Below are 20545 nucleotides of genomic sequence, written 5' to 3'. Positions count from 1 at the left end.
TCCAGTGCTATACGATTCAACAGTGGAAGTGAAAAATAAAATTTTTACGTAAAATTATTCCATATCGCTAGCTCTTAAACAGCAAAATTGAGGAATCAAATATCTGAGTACAAGTGGCAAGTTTAATCTCTCAATAAGATTGGAGTCTTGAAACTCCTAGCCAGCCTCTGCATTTTAAACAACCTGCATCACACCTAGAATGCTAAAACCATCACTATAGACAAAACAAACAAACCAGCTTAAATCAGTCTTTTTTAACCTTTATTGACCTTTTGAGATTGATTCTCTCTTCTAGCTGTCTTGCTGTAAAGGCTGTGGCTTGAAATCAGAGTTCATAGCATCTTATTGCACTGACGCAATGACTTGCATTACATCAGAATCTTTCCCACCACCCCCAAAACCCCAAAATAGGTTTTGTACTCAAACTCTCCAATCCTGACAAAAGAGGTGATGTTTCCTAAATTATGTAAAAGGAGACAGAGTCGCAAAGAAAACAGCCCATGACATTCCAGCACATATGGAAGCTAGACAGCCAAATAAAGATGAGATAAGAAATAAGGACAACCAAATTAAAAAAAAACTTGAAATTGATTACAAGACAACCATGTCATGGTTTATAAGCAAAGCATCAGGAACTATCCATTAAATCAATGTATGCAACTTGTTTCCACGGATCCATTATTTTACATATAAACTATCTAGGCCCCTCAATAAGATTCCATCTTGTAACTCACTCACTGGAACCTATTATTCTGTATGCAAATTATCTGAACCTCAGGGCTACATTACGCTTGACTGCTCACCCCTCGTTGTTTACTCATTGCTTGCTCTTGTTTCCATGCCCATCACCATCACCCCATCCCATTTCAGATTAAACAGTAAAATTATCAAGTAACAATGTGAAAGCCCTACGCCAACTCCAATTTTAACCACAACAATTTGCCTTCACAATTCTTGCTATAATTATCATATCAACTCACTAAATCGATCAAATGCAGCCTTTGCTGGCTCAGGAGTATAAAATGAAACCCATCCGAAGCAGCACAGCCTCAAGAGCCGAACATGAGTAAACACTTGATTTATGTCAGCATTTCTTCCATGCCTACAGTTTCATCATAACGCCACCTATTCAGGAATCAAACCATTTACAACCAACTTTGACTAATCATAAAACAAAATCCCACCTTATGTGGCTGGCTGTGCTGTTGGGATAAATTCTTCCCAACGTTACTGGTGTCAAAACATCACCAAGGATTTGAATGAATGCCGATTCACTTTCGGATACCCGCTGAACTTACTTTTTCAAACAAAAATTAATCATGTTTGAATAGGAACTGTTACATCTCTTGCATTGCAGAATAAGCACAGAGCAGTACACACAGACTGCAGGACACCAAATTCTATGCACCTTTGAGAATAAACAAGCAAATTAATTAATGCTAATAAGTGGCATTACTTTCTCCCTTCAAGTCTACTTAACTCCATGCAACACAGTTCCCACTCATGCAAACTGCAAAGGTAAACTGTTACCTATCCCAAACACCAATGCCCTAACCACTGTAATTCCCTTCCCAACATGCCTACCTCTCTTGCCTTAAAAGCTTCCTCTTTGACCAAATACTTGAGCACCTATCCCAATATCTCCTTAACTAGCTTGATGTAAAATTTTATTTGACAGCATTCTTGCTAAATTCCTTGGGATAGTATATTATGTCAAAGGACGATGTGAATAATTTTTATTTCAGTACCATTTCACGTTCCTTACATTGAAATATTGAAATGTATTCCCTGCTGTTACACAATGCGATCACTGCACTTTGCATGAAAGGATCCCTTGGAACAACAATGAAATTAATAACCAGATCAATTTACAGTTGTATGAGAGAATGTGCTGATTCTCCGTGGTGACCTTGCATTCCTTCCTACTTTTGCTTCCATCCAAGCAGACTTTATCCAATAGTACAACCTAGAAGTTCACTCATCTGTGGCAAACCACAGATGTGGGCATTACAGTAACCAACTGGATTTGCCATGAACCGAACCTCTCCTATTCTACATTTGCAAATGCTTTTAAGACGCAGGGACAGAAGGTCTGACAACCCAATATCTGTCCATTGTAAGCTCTTACAAACAGGAAGCAAAACGAAAGCAACCACCCAGAAATTGTGCTTGTTGGTTGAGAACTAACTTGCCTTAAAATCAGATTCAAATGCTTTTGAAATTGATGCCCCCCCCCCCACCCCGGCACTGAACAAGCCCTTCCCAAGTTGCAGAGCTACTAGAAGGTGCTGATTACTTTCACAAACCAACCTTGGATGCGCCTGCTGTGAATCTTCAAAGAACATTCAAGACAGACCTGATTCACACCATGCTGGTTTAGATTCAGACACCGAAGTTTAAAACATTCCAGAGAGCTGAATCTAATTTGGAGACATCACTTGCCAGGCACTGAGACCAAATTGCCCACCAGACAACACCTTTCCAGCGTGGGGTGTGAAAAAACAATTGCTGCCAGGTAACATGGGCATCACTGCTCCATCTAAATAGCCAAGACATAAAATTAAAAGTTGTTCCGATAGCAACAGGAAAAGGGATGGGAGAATGTGGAGAATTGTCTTCTATGCCAAAATTGCAGCAACGCTCTGTAGTACAACTGATATCAGACATGGTTTCTTGCACAGCAATTCAGTCACATTCCAAACACATTGGATACAACTGAACAACTGTGTCCCCAACATGTTCATTTAAACGATTAAAAGTGTTTTGTAACAAATATAATTATTGAGCTTCAAATAATGATATTTTTAGTCACCACTTCTTAAAACTTTAGGGAGTCCTTAAGCTGAATAATGCCCATGTTAAAAGCGAGAATTAAGGCTTGATTTGTGGCTGGTATCCAAGATCAACCATACATAAACACTACACCCTCCCATTGTGATGCATTCTTCAGGGACACCCAAGTTACAATCAGTATCAAATGTGTACAATGTAACCCAACCATCTAATCCATAATGCCCAAGCAATTCAATGTTATTGCTTCTTAACTCAATTGTTTGTCAAGTTCGAATTTCATAGGCAGCATCGTTTAGTAGCAACAGCCGATACATACCAAACCTTTGCGAGAAGAGAACATCAGAGTGGAGGGGGCAGGGGTGGGGTAGCAAGCACACAAACATGGCATCCCTGCTGGGAGAAGGGTGTGAAGAGAAGACAGGGATGCAAGAGAGGGTGTGGTCAAGGAGCAAAGGGTGGACGAGGGATGGAGAAAGGGCAAGAGTTGGAGTGGAAGTGAGAGATAAGGGGTCAAAGGACAAAGAAGGGAGCAAGGTGGCAAGAGGCAACAAATCAAGGAAAGAGGGCCCGAGACTGCAGAGATGTATAGCATGGAAACAGACTCGTTGGTCCAACTCGTCCATGCCAACCAGATATCTTGAATTGATCTAGTCCCATTTGCCAGCACCCGGCCCATATCCCTCCAAATCCTTCCTATTCATAGACCCATCCAGATGCCTTTTACATGCTGCAACTGTACCAGCCTCCACTACTTCCTCTGGCAGCTCATTCCACACATGCACAATTCTCTGTGTGAAAAGTGACCCTTAAGTCCTTTTTATACATTTCCCCTCTCACCCTAAAACTATGGCCTCTAGTTCTGGACTCCCCCAAAACCAGTGAAAAGACTTTATTTATCCTATCCATTTCCCTCATGATTTTATAAACCTCTATAAAGGTGCTCTGCAGCCTCTGACACTCCAGAAAAAACAGCCTCAGCCTATTCAGCCTCTCCCTATAGCTCAAATCCTCCAACCCTGGCAACAGAGAACAGAGAGAGAGAGAGGGGTGGGGGGAAGAGAGAGAGAGAGAGAGAGAGAGAGAGAGAGAAAGAAAATATAACAACCTCTCATACATTATCTCTGTTCAGCGGCTCTTTTTCCACCCTACTGTTACAATGATGAACTTAGTACAAGGTAATAAAGACGGCATTTATCCCATGTCTTGTTACGCAGTTACATCTGGGCAATGACAGCAATAAATCAAACAGAATTGAAAAAAAATTAAATTTCTAAATGAGTGGTTATCAAATGATGCCTTATCCTCTTGCCCATGTGACTTGGTAAGTGAACCACAGAGGATCACGCTGTTCATTGAATCCTACAGTACAGCAAGAGGCCATTTGGACCATTGTGTTTGAGGTAACTATTTGAAAAAACTACCAAATTAGTCCCGCTCTCCTGCTCTTTCCCCTTACCCAGGCAATTTCACCATCAACTCTTGCATTAATTTTAAAAAATAAAGGTAGCTAAATCCATGGAAAAGCATTGTTACTCTGGCAGCATGCGAGACATCACTCAATGTGAGCATTTACATCATGTTTCATAGGGGCTGACACCACTGAAAGGCTGAAATGAGACAGGAAATTTTGAGATCCCTGGAACAAAACAAAATCTGAATTAAAGTGGACTTATGCAATGCAGCAAAGACGACATTACCACCTGGGCTATTTGATTAATGCTTGTCTAATGATTTGACTTAGAAAAGGCATGTTCAGCACCAACCAAAGATTTTCTTTGATCAATCTAACTGATACTGGGTTTTTTTTTTACAAATATGCTTCAAAAAGAAATGCTATAATAGACAATAGACCAGTATGGTCTGACTGGCTGTTCTGCAGAGCTACATCTACAGAGAGAATAGTGTGCTGGTGTGTTTTAATCACAGCAGTAGGATATGGGTTTCCACTCCTGACCTCAGCCACATGGTTAAATGTTTTGCCACGTGGTTGGAGCCAGGACCCCCAGGTTGAAGCAAAACCCAGGAGCAGGGTCAGTCCCTGATGGGAGACAGGGAGTGAAAGAAAACATCACGAGAGAGAGCTGGGACCCACAGAAATGATTCCTGGTTCTAAACATCCACATGAACAGTCGCCCCCATCCCAAGTGCCATGTCCTGCTTTCAAACACAGCGTCAGATTCTAATCCAATGTGTGACACAGGAGCCTCTCAGTGATCGGGTTGGTGGTGGTGGTGGGGGGGGGGGCGGGCGGGGGGGGGCGGGGAGAGTCACAGAGGGAATTCCACCCTACACCTCCTCCCACCCTGCATCCTGTAAAAATGCTATCCCTTATTCCCAATTTCTCCGCCTCCACAGCATCTGCTCCCAGGAGGACTAGTTCCACTGCTGAGCACACCAGATGCCCTCCAGTGCATCTCATCCATGTCCCACACCCCCACCCCTCCAACCACAACAAGGACAGAACCTCCCCTCCCCCCCACCGGTCCTCACTTTCCAGCCCACCAACCTCTGTACACATCGCATCATCCTCCGCCATTATCTCTACCTACAAACCCCACCACCAGAAATATATTTCCCTCCCCACCTCTATCTGTATTCCATAAAGACCATTCCCTCCATGACTCTCTTATCAGATCCATGCCCTCCACCAACCCACCTTCCCCTCCCGGTATCTTCCCCTGCCACCACAGGAATTGCAAAATGATGAGGACGCAGAAGGGTGGGTTAGTAAATTTGCAGATGACACAAAGGTCAGTGGAGTTAGAACATAGAACAATACAGCACAGTACAGGCCCTTCGGCCCACGATGTTGTGCTGAACATTTGTCCTAGCTTAAGCACCCATCCATGTACCTATCCAATTGCCGCTTAAAGGTCACCAAAGATTCTGACTCTACCACTCCCACAGGCAGCGCATTCCATGCCCCCACCACTTTCTGGGTAAAGAACCCACCCCTGAAATCTCCCCTATACCTTCCACCCTTCACCTTAAATTTATGTCCCCTTGTAACACTCTGTTGTACCCGGGGAAAACGTTTCTGACTGTCTACTCTATCTATTCCTCTGATCATCTTATAAATCTCTATCAAGTCACCTCTCATCCTTCGCCGTTCCAATGAGAAAAGGCCTAGCACTTTTAATTTTGGGAGGCACGGTGGCACAGTGGTTAGCACTGCTGCCTCACAGCGCCAGAGACCCGGGTTCAGTTCCCGCCTCGTCTGTGTGGAGTTTGCACATTCTCCCCGTGTCTGCGTGGGTTTCCTCCGGGTGCTCCGGTTTCCTCCCACAGTCCAAAAATGTGCAGGTTAGGTGAATTGGCCATGCTAAATTGCCCATAGTGTTCAATGCAGGGGTAAATGTAGGGGAATGGGTATGGGTGGGTGCGCTTCGGCGGGTCAGTGTGGACTTGTTGGGCCGAAGGGCCTGTTTCCACACTGTAAGTAATCTAATCTAATCCACTCTCAACCTATCGTCATACGACCAATTCTCCATTCCAGGCAACATCCTGGTAAATCTTCTCTGCACCCTCTCCAAAGCTTCCAAATCTTTCCTAAAGTGAGGCGACCAGAACTGCACTCAGTACTCCAAATGTGGCCTAACCAAGGTCCTGTACTATATATATTATACATAGTTTTATATACATGACACAATTGGACTTAAACGATAGGAAAAAAAAGAAATTATTTTCTTCAAATTAAAAGAAAACACACAAACCAAACTTGTTGGCTGAATCATTGTTAACCAGTCCAGGACCAAGTGAAAAGAATTAAATTATTTCCTTATTGAGAAAAGGAAATGGACAGTGATGTCAACCACCCATAGAATACAGGGTTAATCAGGCAGCCTCTGGTAACCTACACACAATTACAGTCAGAATAACTTGCTTTAAGCCTTTCAACAACCAGCTGCAATCTGACAGAAGGTTTTAATATAACATGGGAATATTTGTTCAAGCATCTTTGAAGTGTTTTTCTTAAAAATATTTCAGTTCACACAGACATTACATCAACGATTTCCACAATGTTAAAATGCTATCTTCTACTCCAACAGAATTTCAGTAATTTTATTTAGTGCATTCCCAGAATTTTGGTACAGGTGGGAGGCTTTGAAGGTTGAAAAAAAACAAAGGATTTGCAGCGATAACAGAAGTACAGCTTATTTATGAGCAGTGAAGCAGTTTGTTTGCATTAAACTACTCTGCTACCTTGTCTTAAAGAATTATATTTTCCCCTACCCAATCTAAGCAGTGGTTTTGTACCTCTAGTGCTTGCATTGGTCAAGACCAAGGATTTATACCGGGCCATAACTTGCTCTGATAAGTTACCCTCAGTGTCCACCTGTGACAGACATCATGGTCTGCTTTACCTTTCAAATTCTTTTTGTGTGGCTAGACATTGCAAGTACAAACTAACATTGTTGCACTGAGGGAAACCAGGCATCTGGGACTGCATGAACAGGGCAATCAACTGTTTGTCTACTTAACCAATCAAATATAATGATTGCGAAATTAACAGCACAAGGACGGAGAGGAAGTGTAGAATTAGAGTGGGTGAATTTCACGTCAAATCAAGTAAAGGAGGGAAATGGTGGGGGTGGGGGGGCGGAAACATTGGATTAGGAGAAATCTAAAATAGAGTTTACATCTTATTTTTAAAATCTCAAAAATACAAAAATTAAACAAATACCACTCCACATTTATAGCAACACAATGATTCAAAGTGCAGGTATTGCTAGAGGGGCATATGATGGTTGGCAACATCAGGGAATCACCTCAAGGTGCAGCCATGGGATTTTTCATGCCCACCTAAGAGTGTAGACGGATCCTTGGTTTAACATCGTGTCCGGTAATGAGGTGCGCACTCAGGACTGTACAGGATTGAATCTGAAAACCTAAAATGCAAGTGCTGGATGAACGAGCGAGAGGCTAACAGTTTGCATTCTGCTCCATGAGAAACACAGGCTTTCCTCAGGATGCAGCTATTAACTTTTAATCCAAAGATCAGGTGTTGATAAATTGTGAGCGAGATGTAGAGAACACCATGGAAGAACCTTGTATTAAAGAATTCCATGTGGTACCCTGCCTCTTTACAGTAACAGTGAACTAGGCAATTGATTGTAAAAATGTACCACACGTTCAGCTATATGGAGTAACAGTACATTTAAAAGCCTAGGGAGGGCAGCAGAGTGTGCTGAGTTCACATGCTGAGCCTCATGAGGGCATTGGAAAACGAAACAAAAATTGTTCTCTGGGACAACAAAAGGATTTGTTTTAATTGGCGAGTTTGACTTTAAAAACTAAAGACATCTCATGTGTTGATATATGCATATCTGTCAGATCACTAGAAAAAATTATTAGCTCTTTTAGAACAACTACCTTACACAACAGACCGGAGAGGGATAGGAATAATATACAAGTAATAATCAACTGGCAGGATGTAACAGTGGCATGCCCCAAGGATCTCTGTTGGTGTCTCATCTATTCACCGTATTTATTAATATTTTAGACGGAGTGAATGGGGGGAGAAAAGACTGTAGCAAATGGATTTCAGTACAGAAAGGCTTCAGATCATACACTTTAGATCTAAAAAGGACAGAACAAAGTACTTTCTAAAATATCTCAGGGATGTGCAGGCTAGGCAGTTTAGCCATGGGAACAATGGGTTACAGGCATAGGGTAGGGGGTGGGTCCTGGCAAGATACTCTTTGTAGGGTTAGTGAGAGTCGATGGGCCACATAGCCTGCTTCCACACTGTAGGGATTCTATGCAATGGTGAAAAGCTAAAAATCTTGGGCATCCGGTACATGAATCACTAAAACTTCATGAACGAAAGAATAATCAGAAAAGCCAACTGTGCAATGGTCTTTACAGCTGGAGGACCAGCCTACAATGGGGTAGGTTTAATTTTGCAACTGCACCAAAGCCCTGGTCAGACCACACCAGAGTACGACATGGAGATAGGACTCAAATAAGACTTTAATATCTGGCTATTTCTCATTCCTTTTGGCTTTCTTTCCTTTATTCATGCTGCTTGTTTAATTCTGGTTTTGTAATCAAGTACGTAACCAAGATGGCACCAGTTATGTTGGTAGAGGCAAGAATGGTGCCAAAAGGTGGTGACATTTGTTCCAGTGGCGGCAATGTGGCGAAGATAACTCATGCCCGGCGACCACAGCCATGACCCATGATTGAGTACTTAACTAGAAGGACTGGAAAGCTGGACAGTTTCCTTTATTTCTTCATTTTTCTGCCTTTGCATTCTACGTTTTGGTTTATTTTTCTGTGTTTTAAGATGGCACCAGAGAATGGCAAGACTATACAACACTTTTCACTGTATTTTGTAACAAGATACAGAAGTGAAGATAAATAAATCAAATCATATCAATACTGTGAGCAATTCTGGACAGTATACTTTTTAAAAAAAGATGTGATGGCCTTGGACTGATGCAGTCAGGGTTGTTGTTGAAATTCAGGTTAAGGGATATTGATGGGGATGAGTGGAAAGAAACCTCACTATAACCAACTGGCATCAACTCTTCTTCATAAACATGGTTCACTTTCAATGATGAAAAATGCTTTTAAAAGAATGATACGTTTCAATGCTCTTTCACTATTTATTTGTTCTGGTGGGATTGATAACTACAGACACAAACATACAGATTTGTTTTTGAGCGTAACTGTTAAGGCCAACAGGAATAGATTGACCCGAATGATATCTGGGTTCTGAGAGTTAATTTCTGGCAGAGTCCACCCAAATCAGGATTGTTGGCTCAGTTGGCTGGACAGCTGGTTTACAACACAATGTGATGCTGACAGTCTAGGTTCAATACCTGCACCAGCTGAGGACTCCCACACCTGAAGTGTGGTGACCCATTGCATAAAACACCACCAGTCATCTCTCTCTCTAAAGAGAGAGCAGCCCTACGGTCTGGGCAAGACTCCAGTGACTTTACCTTACATTCCTGGGAATTTAAAAGATTAACAGATGATTTGATTAAAGAATTTAAGGAGACCTTATAGATTAGAGAGAAAGAAATTATTTTGAGCTTTTGGTGTATCTAGGACTCTAGGACATGGCCTAGGAGTAAAGCCAAACCTTTCAGGAATGCATTAGGAAGCACTTTTACACAGAAGGGGTGGGGGATTCCCTCCACCTCACCTGTGATTATCGATGATACAAATATCTCAGCAAGAGGCCCAGCAATCACTTCTCTAGCTTCCCACAGAGTCCTAGGGTACACCTGATCAGGTCCTGGGGATCTATCCACTTTTATGCGTTTCAAGACATCCAGCACTTCCTCCTCTGTAATATGGACATTTTGCAAGATGTGACCATCTATTTCCCTACAGTCTATATCTTCCATATCCTTTTCAACAGTAAATACTGATGCAAGATACTCATTTAGTATCGCCCCCATTTTCTGCAGCTCCACACAAAGGCCACCTTGCTGATCCTTGAGGAGCCCTATTCTCTCCAGGCCACCTTGCTGATCCTTGAGGAGCCCTATTCTCTCCCTCGATACCCTTTTGTCCTTAATGTATTTGTAAAAACTCTTTGGATTCTCCTTAATTCTATTTGCCAAAGCTATCTCATGTCCCCTTTTTGCCCTCCTTATTTCCCTCTTAAATATACTCCTACTTCCTTTATACTCTAAGGATTCACTCAATCTATCCTGTCTATATCTTACATATTCTTCCTTCTTTTTCTTAACCAAACCCTCAAGTTCTTTAGTCATCCAGCATTCCCTGTATCTACCAGCCTTTCCTTTCACCCTAACAGGAATATATTTTCTCTGGATTCTCGTTATCGAGACGTTTGCAGATGACACCAAAATTGGAGGTGTAGTGGACAGCGAAGAGGGTTACCTCAGATTACAACAGGATCTGGACCAGATGAGCAAATGGGCTGAGAAGTGGCAGATGGAGTTTAATTCAGATAAATGCAAGGTGCTGCATTTTGGGAAAGCAAATCTTAGCAGGACTTACACACTTAATGGTAAGGTCCCAGAGAGTGTTGCTGAACAAAGAGACTTTGGAGTGCAGGTTGGAGGATTTGAGCTATAGGGAGGGGCTGAACAGGCTGGGGCTGTTTTCCCTGGAGCATCGGAGGCTGAGGGGTCACCTTATAGAGGTTTACAAAATTATGAGGGGCATGGATAGGATAAATAGGCAAAGTCTTTTCCCTGGGGCCGGGGAGTCCAGAACTAGAGGGCATAGGTTTAGGGTGAGAGGGGAAAGATATGAGACACCAAAGGGGCAACTTTTTCACAGAGAGGGTGGTACGTGTATGGAATGAGCCGCCAGGGTAAATGGAGGAGGCTGATACAATTGCAACATTTAAAAGGCATTTGGATGGGTATATGAAGAGGAAGGGTTTGGAGGGATATGGGCCGGGTGCTGGCAGGTGGGACTAGATTGGGTTGGGATAGCTGGTCGGCATGGACGGGTTGGACCGAAGGGTCTGTTTCCGTGCTGTACATCTCTCTAACTCCATAAGAAGAAATTTACTTTTATTGTGAAAGTTGTTGTGATCTGGAATGCGACACCTGAAAGGGGAGTGGAAGCAACACAATTATTTGCAAGTCTTAATGGTCTTAAAAACGGAGAGTATGACAGGGTTATAAGGAAAGAGTAGGGCAAGAGGACTGAATAGGCAGCCCTTCCAAAAATGGCTGCACAAGCCTGACAGGTCAAATGGCATCTTTTTGTGTTATGCATTCCTATGACTCTGATGTCCTGAAACCATGACAAAACAAGAATCCAAGCAAAAGAGGAAGCAATTCAGTTAACTCTCCACTTAATTTACGGTCACAAAGAATCCACAGTGTAACTCCACAAAGTGAAAGCCAGCAACAATTCTACCCAAAACTTAACATCTAACCTTTTGTCATTTTTTTAAATATAAAGTTTTATTTAAAATTTGAAGTCATAAATGGTAAGTTGTCCATTCCACTGCCATAATGTTCCTGCTATTGTCTTTCTTACTACTGCAGTTCCTATCATATTATCTGCTGCACTGATAATAGAACGTACATTGTAAGAATGATTTACTTTCTCCTTCCTTCTTTGCAACTGTTCATCTACCCTCATGATTTCCTATTAACATGACCTTTTATTGCCAATTGCTTTTCTTCTGACCCACAAAGTGACTCGAAATAGGTCAATGCCCAAACACAATGCACCATGAACTTCCCCTTACTTCTTAAAAAAATAAATTGCACAGCAGATAGTTGTGTAGTGATCCGAACACAGTCCAAATTGATTATGGCTGCGCAGAATGCGAAATTTTCATCCAATCTCTCCCAGCAGCTGGAAAAATCCTATAGTAAATGAATCTAGTCAGTGTTAAAACTTAATTGCTTAATTGCTAGTGGGCAGGAGTCCACAACACAGAACTGCTCATAATTCAGCATCAATAGGCAGAAGCATTAGAAAGGCAACAAGGACAGATGGTGAGAGTGATGAGAATATCACAGTGATGCAGTCAGGGATGCTCTCTTGAAATTCATGTTAAGGGATATTGATGGAAATGAGTGGAAAGGACCCTCACTACACCCAACTGGCACCAACTCTTCATCATAAATATGGCTCACCTTCAATAATCACAAATGCTTTCAAAAATGATACAATTTAATGCCCTTTTCATTATTTATTTGTTCTGGTGGGATTGATAGCTGTACACAAGGAATTTATGTGCACAAATATACAGACTTATTTTAATTTGCTTATGGGATCTGGGCATAAGTGGCAAGGCCAACATTTATTGCCAGCTGTAATTGCCCTTGAACTGAGTGGAATGCTGGGCCATTTCTGACGACAATTAAGAGTTGTTATGCATCCAGAGTCACATGTCGACCAGGCTAAGTGAAGACGGCAGATTTCCTTCCCTAAGATGAAATTAGTGAACCAAATTAGTTTTTATGCAATTGGTAATAGTTATATGGATATCATTAAGCAAGCATTTAATTACAATTTTGTAAAGTGGGATTCAAGTTTCACCATCAGCCATGGTGGGATTCAAACCCACATCCTCAGAATCATTACCACTACACCACCACTTCTCCACACGTCCAGTCAGTGCCAATCTTGCATTCCCCTGACTTCCGTCGCTCCACTAATGACAACTATACTTTCCACCCAGTCAATGCCACAAACTCCAGAAATCCCTCTCTAAACCTATCAGCCTTTCTTTTTGTACTGAAGCTACTCCTGAAACTTTATTTGACAATCCTTTCCCTAACCTGATGCCTCATACCCCAATGTTCAATTTCGATTCAGATGTTTTAATGATGCAAAGGTATAACACAAATTGTTTTGTCGTTACAGTCAACACCATGGAACACTCCCACCAAGTTCGTGAAAACATTGCTTCTCAGTTAAAATGTTTGCGACCAAACAAATAGTTGGGAGTCCTAGTACACACAATTAATGTTACACAAGTTGTACTACAGCACATTAATTGAAACAAAAATAAAAATTAATTGCAGTTAGTTGTCAATAGTTAACATGGCAAAAACGTTTTGGTAAGCATTTCAAACCAAGGAACAAGTAGAGGTTGATGCTTCATTTCTCATCTTTGTATGAAACAGATTAATATCATGAGGCTCAATTTCAATCCTGGTTCGAAATTTGAGCTTTCTAGGAATTCCTATATCTCACGGTTCCTGTACGTTAATCATATAATGCATTTACAGAACAGAAACGGAGGCTCAGTGGTTACCACTGCTGCCACACAGTGCCAAGGACACGGGTTTGATTCCAGCTTCGGGCGACTGTCTGCGTGGAGTTTGCACATTCTCCCAGTGTCTGATCGGTTTCCTCCAGGTGCTCCACTTTCCTCCCACAATCCAAAGAAGTTCAGGTTAGGTGAATTGGCCATGCTAAATTACCCATAGTGTTCAGGAATGTGTAGGTTACGTACATTAGTCAGGGGTAAATATAGAGTAACGGGTTTGGGCGGAAGACTCTTCACAGGGTCGGTGTGGACTTGTTGAGCCGAAGGGCTTGTTACCCACGCTGGAGGGATTCTAAAAAGAAACAAGCTGCACCATCCAACTTGTCTCTGGGAAAGTTTATGCTGATCACAAGCTTCATCTCACTTTACTTCATCTTATTCCATCAGTATATTCTTCTATTCATTTTTACCTAAAAAGGCAGATTTGTCTCAACTTCAGTGTGGTAGTGAGTTTCACAATAGAACCACTTTCCAAATAATGAAGTTGCTCCTGAGTTACCTATTGCGCTTATTGCTAATCATCTTAATTTCTTTGCCCACAACCTTAGATGTTTCCCAGGTGGAAGCATCTTTGTACATCCAGCTTATCAAAACTGTTCATAATGCGAAAAAGCTTTAGTTCCCTGCAGTCCAAAAGACACATCTGTTTACACTCTGAAAAAGCTTGTGATTTTTGACTCAGAGTTATTTTTGTTTTGTTGGTTACTTGTACTTTGCTCAACGTAAGGAATGCAAACTTTTAACTTGGTCTTCAGGTTCTGGAAGAATTCAAAAGGCAAAGGACGGTCTTGTATTTAGATATACCTCATCACATTCTGAGGGTAGTTTAAAGGTTTCACAGAAATAGAGTTTAAACAAAAATACCTATCCGCGCACTGCGGACGTCATTTGGCATAAATCAAGGACTCAGTGGTCCAACAGTGCGCAGAATAAGCAGACTCCATCCAATTTCAGATAAATATTGGTCAAGCGAATTCCCCGCTCCTCTTAAAAGTATGGTATGTGAAGAGAAAAGGATTGGTGAAGACAAGTGCAGGTTCAACACTGTCAGTAACAGCAGACTTTACACTGGGGAGCTAAGAAAAGGCTGACCGACTAAATATATACTTTGGTTCTGACCTCACAAAAGGAGGACAAAATAACATACCTGAAATGTTGGGGAACACATGGTTTAGTGAGGGAGAAACTGAAGAAAATCAACATTACTAGGGCGATGGTGTTGGGGAAATTAATAGGATTAAGTGGGATAAATCCCAAGATCTAATAATCTACATCCCAGAGTACTTCAGGAAGTGGCCCCAGAAATACTGGATGCACTGGGTGGTCATATTCTCAAGATACAGAAGACTCTGGAACAGTTCCTCCAAATTGTAGGGTAGCTAATGTAACTCCCCTACTGAAAAAAGGAGGCAGAAAGAAAAAAGGGAATTATAGCCCAGTCAGCTTGACAAAAATGGTGGGGAACATGCTGAAGTTCATTATAAAAGACTTAATAGCTGAATATATGGAAAACTGAGTCAGCGTGCATGTATGAAAGGGAAGTCATGCTTGAAAAATCTGCTGGAAGTCTTCATGGATGTAACTCACTGTCATGAAGGGGAAGCCAGTGGGTGTGGTTTATTTGGACTTTCAGAAGACTTTTGACAAAGTCCCACATAAAAGATTAATTTCAAAAATTAAAGCACATGGGTCTGGGGTTAGTGTATTGAAATGGATATGTTAGTGATTAGAACAATGTCAGCCAGATGGATTTCATTGAGTATGAGTTATCTGATTGGGGCTGATTATCTGAATAGCTAAAACATTGAGAGAGGGAAATGTGCAATAAGACCTGGCTGTCCCTGCACGCCAATCACTGAAGGTAAAGATGCAGGTGCAGCACTGTCAAGAAGAAATAATGGTATGTTGGCTTTCAGGGTGACAGGAGCGAAGTACAGGAGCAGGAATGTCTTCTTGCAATTACTCCCAGGTCCTTAGGGAGACCATACCTGTAATATTATGTGCTATTTTGGTCTACTTATCCAAGGAAGGATGCTCTGACTATAGAAAGTTTGCCAGACTGATTCCTGGGAGTACTGACATACGGCAGGCGGGGGGGGGGGGGAGTGAATTAATTAGGATTATGTTTGGGGAGTTGAGAAGAATGAGAGGCAATCTCACAGAAGTCTATAAAATTCTAACAGGATTAAACAGGGGTAGATGCAGGATGGACGTTCCTGATGAAAGGGAAGTCCAGAATTTGGGATCACAGTGTAAGGATATGGGATAAACTATTTAGGATTGAGAGGAAGAGATATTTCTTCATCCACAGAGCAGCAAAAACATTCAAGATCAAACACTGTAACAAGATTAATTGGATATACCACTTGGGGGCTAAAGGGGATCCAAGAATCGGAGGTTAAAGCAGGAAGAGACTATTGGATTTGCCACCCCTGATGAAGGGCTTTTGCCGGAAGCATCAATTTTCCTACTCCTTGGATGCTGCTCGACCTGCTGTGCTTTTCCAGCACCCTTTAGAATCTAGATTCTGATCTCCAGTCCTCACTTTTGCCTTGCATGATCAGCCATGATCATGGTGAATGGCAGGCAGGTTTGAAGTACTGAATAGGCCACTCCTCCTTCTAACGTCTATGTTTCTGTGCTGCAATGCATCTTTTGCGTATACCTGAACCTGGCTGCAGATTAACATTTAATTTAAAAGAAAACCTGGCAATGCAGCACACTGTCAGCATCACATCAAAAAGATTCTAAAGACTTAACATGGAACCTAGACAATGAAAGCTATCAATTAAGCTAGAGTTCAGTTTGATGTGAAACAATGCTTCCTGGTACAAGAGTTGCATTGACATCAGTGATTAGACAGGTCTTTGTTTCCTTCAGTTTAAGATCACAGTTTTCTCCCCCTTTGTCAAAGGTATTGACTTATTATGGGGTACAAGCAACAGGGCACAAGCTCCTGCTCCTTCACATACTCAGCTTGTGATGTACAAGCCAGAATAGCTACAGTTTGGGGAGAATAATAAGTGAGAGAAAGTGAGGACTGCAGACGCTGGAGATCAGAGTTGAGAGTGTGGTGTTGGGAAAACACAGGTCAGGCAGCATCCCAGGAGCAGGAGAGTCGACATTTCAAGGAATGGTCGGTGGGTGGGGGTGGTGTGGTGTGCGCTGAGAGATAAATAGGAGCGTGCAGGTGAGGGAAAGGTGGCTAGGAAGGGGATAGGTAGACGTAGGTGGGGCATGATGGTGATAGGTCAGAGGGAAGGATGGACTGGATAGGCGGGAAGGAAGATGGATAGGTAGGACAGTTCAAGAGGACTGTGCCAAGTTGGAGGGTTGGATTAGGGATAAGGTTGGGGCAGGAGAGATAAGGAAACTGGTAAAATTGACATTGATGCTACATGATTGGAATAACTTACAAGGAAACAACATGATTAAGAATCACCTTGCTCTCACCCAACATCAGCCCTTGTACATTTTACACTTTCTCGCAATAAACATTCAGATCAAGAAAGATGAAGGGTGTGGGCTCAAGCCAAGAGGAAAGAAACAGTCAAGAACATCATCAACTTGACATGTTCCACTGTTCCCACTGGGAATTTGTTTCATTGTCAATAGTCTTACTATCCCAGTCACGTTATCACAACTGCTTCATAATATATTGCTAAATTTCCAAATGGCTTTTAACTACTGTAAACCTGATTCTTCTTTATTATTTAGTATTCTGATTATGCAACATACTTTTCCACTGCTGTATTTGATTGACTTCAGTTTCTGTAATCTTGTAACCTCAAAACCAATTAATCATTTATTGCTTTGCAACAATTTGCAATACACTCAGCTGTTTTGTTTTTATTTGAAGTCTGCTCCAATTCTAATTACAGCTTTGATTTAGGTTCCACGGATAACTTTGCCATCAATTTATGTTTTCATTTCACGTATGCCACACTCCCTTAAAACCTTGCTCAAAAAACCATCCTACTTTATCAGACGGATCACAATGGTATAAGTGTGATGAAGGGAGATAGCACTGGTGAGAAAAGAAAGGGAAATCAGCTTTACTCCATTCCAATTTCAACAAATGAAGTTGATCAATGTAATTAACAGGGTAACCGGAGTCCAAACCCAAGCAGATAGGCAATATGCCTTAGTACCATATAGAGACAAGCTTTTTCCCAGGGTGAAGGATTCAATAATGAGAGGTCATGCTTTCAAAGTGAGAGGTGGAAAGTTTAAGGGGGGTACACGCGGCAAGTATTCCACACAGAGGGTGGTGGGCATTTGGAACGCGTTGCCAGCAGAGGTGGTAGAGGCAGGCACGGTAGATTCATTTAAGATGCACGAGTAGGTGGGGAGCAGAGGAATACAAATGCTTGGGAATTGACCAACAGGTTTAGACAGTACATTTGGATCGGCTCAGGCTTGGATGGCTGAAGGGCCTGTTCCTGGGCTGTAAATTTTCTTTGTCCTTTGTTCTATTTCCAATTTTGTGAACAGGTAGTACACTTTTGCCACAAGTTCAAAAACAAAAGTACCTCAAAGTCCATCACTAATCTTACTTAGTGACTGTTTTATGAAATTTTTAAAAAATCTAATAACACATTTCTTTAAATTCACTTGCGGGACATGGGCGTCACTGGCTGGCCAATGTTCCCCTCAAGAAGTTGGTGATTTTGATCCAGAAACAGTGAAGGAACAGCAATATGTTCGAAGTCAGGACAGTGAGCGGCTTGGAGGTGAACTTGCAGGTGGTGGTGCTCCCACATATCTGCTGCCCTAGTCATTCATGTGGGATTCCAGTGCATTAACTCTTTTACTCCCGCTCATTCATAATGATGAGTCAGGAGACCACTGTAAATTATGAACTCTTAAAATAAAAAACATTGAAAGAAAGGAGAGATTTGCATTTATCAGTATCTCTCACAATGTTAAGATATCACAACGTGTTTAAGACCTATAGAGTGTCTACGAAATGGCACTTTTCATTATAATGAATGAAAATGGAGCAGCCAAATTGTGCACAGCATGACAATGAGATATGTGACTGGTAGCACTGGTCGTGCAATAAATCTGAGTCAGGACATGAATGCGGTTTCTCTGCTCTTTTTCAAATATACCACATGTTTTCAGATACACCCCAAAAAAAGCTTTAGCAAGATACAAGCATACATTGATACATACTGGCATAATTCTATCAGGGTAACCATCACAATGGAAACCACAATATTCATGTAGTATCTGATCACTTACTGTTGTAACTGATTTCAGGGAAACGTAATGGAGGACATGTACATTTTCATATTTTCACCCTTTGTACAACAGAACAACAATTTGGAAGTTCTTTCATGTTGGCATTAGTGATGTGCTGATGCTGCTGGGTCCTACTGCTTATAACATTTATTGAGCACCTTTAATGTCGTAAAATGTCCCAAGGTATTTGGGTCTCATGCAGGTTGCTGAAAGCCCCAAGCAAAATAGCTGAATTATCCTTAGCTGTCAAAAAGTAACATGGCAAAGCCAATATAAAAGCTACTTTAAGTTATTGTCTGAAGACAGCATTTTGAGCTAAATAACCAGCATGGCTATTTAAGTCAAATTGACTGTCCTGAAACCAATTTGAGGTGATGAATTAAGTGCATTGCATAGATTAAATATATATTTGGCTTCAGTGAAATGTTTTTTTTTTACATAGCTTATGGGCATCCATATTCTAAATAAGCCTAATGACAACACAGTCATCTCCGCCTACACTTACTCATTTAATCTTCACTCCCAGTTGTAAACATTTGTTCCATCGATCATTATTTTCAAGCAGCTAGCCAACATAGTGGGAAGTTCTTTTATTATAAGTTTTTCCTCCACAGCTACTGCTCCAGGAAAGAACCAAGTTTATTTTCTAAGCCTTAATCTACCTCCAGCTCGGTGTTTGTTCTTCTTGCCTCTTGCGAGTGCTTGTAAAGTATGAACATACACACAAACATACAAGTTAGAGTGCCCTTGAGCTCACTCCACTATCCAAACCAAGATCATAGCTGTTCTGATCGTGGCTTCCTCTCTGCATTCCACATTCTGGGGCAGCACAATGGCTCAGCGGTCAGTACTGCTGCCTCACAGTGTCAGAGATCCGAGTTCGATTCCTGCCTCGGCCAACTGTTTGTAAGGAGTTTGCACATTCTCCTTGTGTCCACATGGATTTCCACCCCAAAGACATGCAGGTTAGATGGATTGACTGTGCTAAATTGCCCATAATACCTAGGGATGAGCAGGCTAGGTAGATTAGCCATGAGAAATGGAGTGTTCCAGGGATAGGGTCTGGGTTGGAAGCTCTTCAGATGGTTGGCGTGGACTCAATGGGCCAAATGGTCTGCTTCGACACTGTAGTGATTCTACGATTCCCGCCTTAGCAAATAATCTTTGGCTCGGCCAGCTCGTCAAGATGATAGCAATCTGTGGATTTAGGCCAGAAGCTCATCCAGGATCCCATTAGTCTATCCATATAAACTTACAACTTGAGTCAGACAATCACCTCTGACAATATTTTCTGGCCATCTTTATCACATTTATTTCTAAAATCAAGGCTACGGAATCAAGGTTATCCCCACTCAACAAATTAAATTTATCGCATTTGGCAAGGAGAATAAGGACTGAAAATAAACAAAATACCACAATGCACCAACCCTTCATTAGAGAAGCTAGTCAACCACAGTGTACTGCAGTGCATCTAACGCTTTTACCATCCATTTCAACACCCATCCTTGCAAGGGTCACTGCAGTCGGATTGTCAATTCTGAAGCAGTTTATTCAGCTCCATAATTTGCGTTGGTAACAAGCAAAATGAGCCTTTATTTTAAATGATTATTTACTGCAGTGCCTAGAATATTCAGCAATCTCTTGAAATCCAAGGGTATGCCAAGAGGATTGTCAGCCTCCCTGGAACATGGACCAAGAAAAAGTACCCAAGGGCATGCAATCCAAAAGGTAACATCTTGAGCCAGGAGTCAGTAAAAGACTAAAATTATTTGT

The 20545-nt window shown here is 41.7% G+C and overlaps 1 protein-coding gene across 5 annotated transcripts in view; it reads right to left on the bottom strand.

Annotated features, from left to right (window-relative positions):
- The window catches only part of LOC122551426 (partitioning defective 3 homolog B-like), a 979113-nt gene that overhangs the window by 855965 nt on the left and 102603 nt on the right, over positions 1 to 20545 (bottom strand). The gene's annotated exons all lie outside the window — the stretch shown is intronic.

Source organism: Chiloscyllium plagiosum, chromosome 7 (genome assembly GCF_004010195.1).
Source record: "Chiloscyllium plagiosum isolate BGI_BamShark_2017 chromosome 7, ASM401019v2, whole genome shotgun sequence".
Taxonomy (NCBI): Eukaryota; Metazoa; Chordata; class Chondrichthyes; order Orectolobiformes; family Hemiscylliidae; genus Chiloscyllium; species Chiloscyllium plagiosum.
This window is presented reverse-complemented; position numbering and strand designations above follow the sequence as displayed.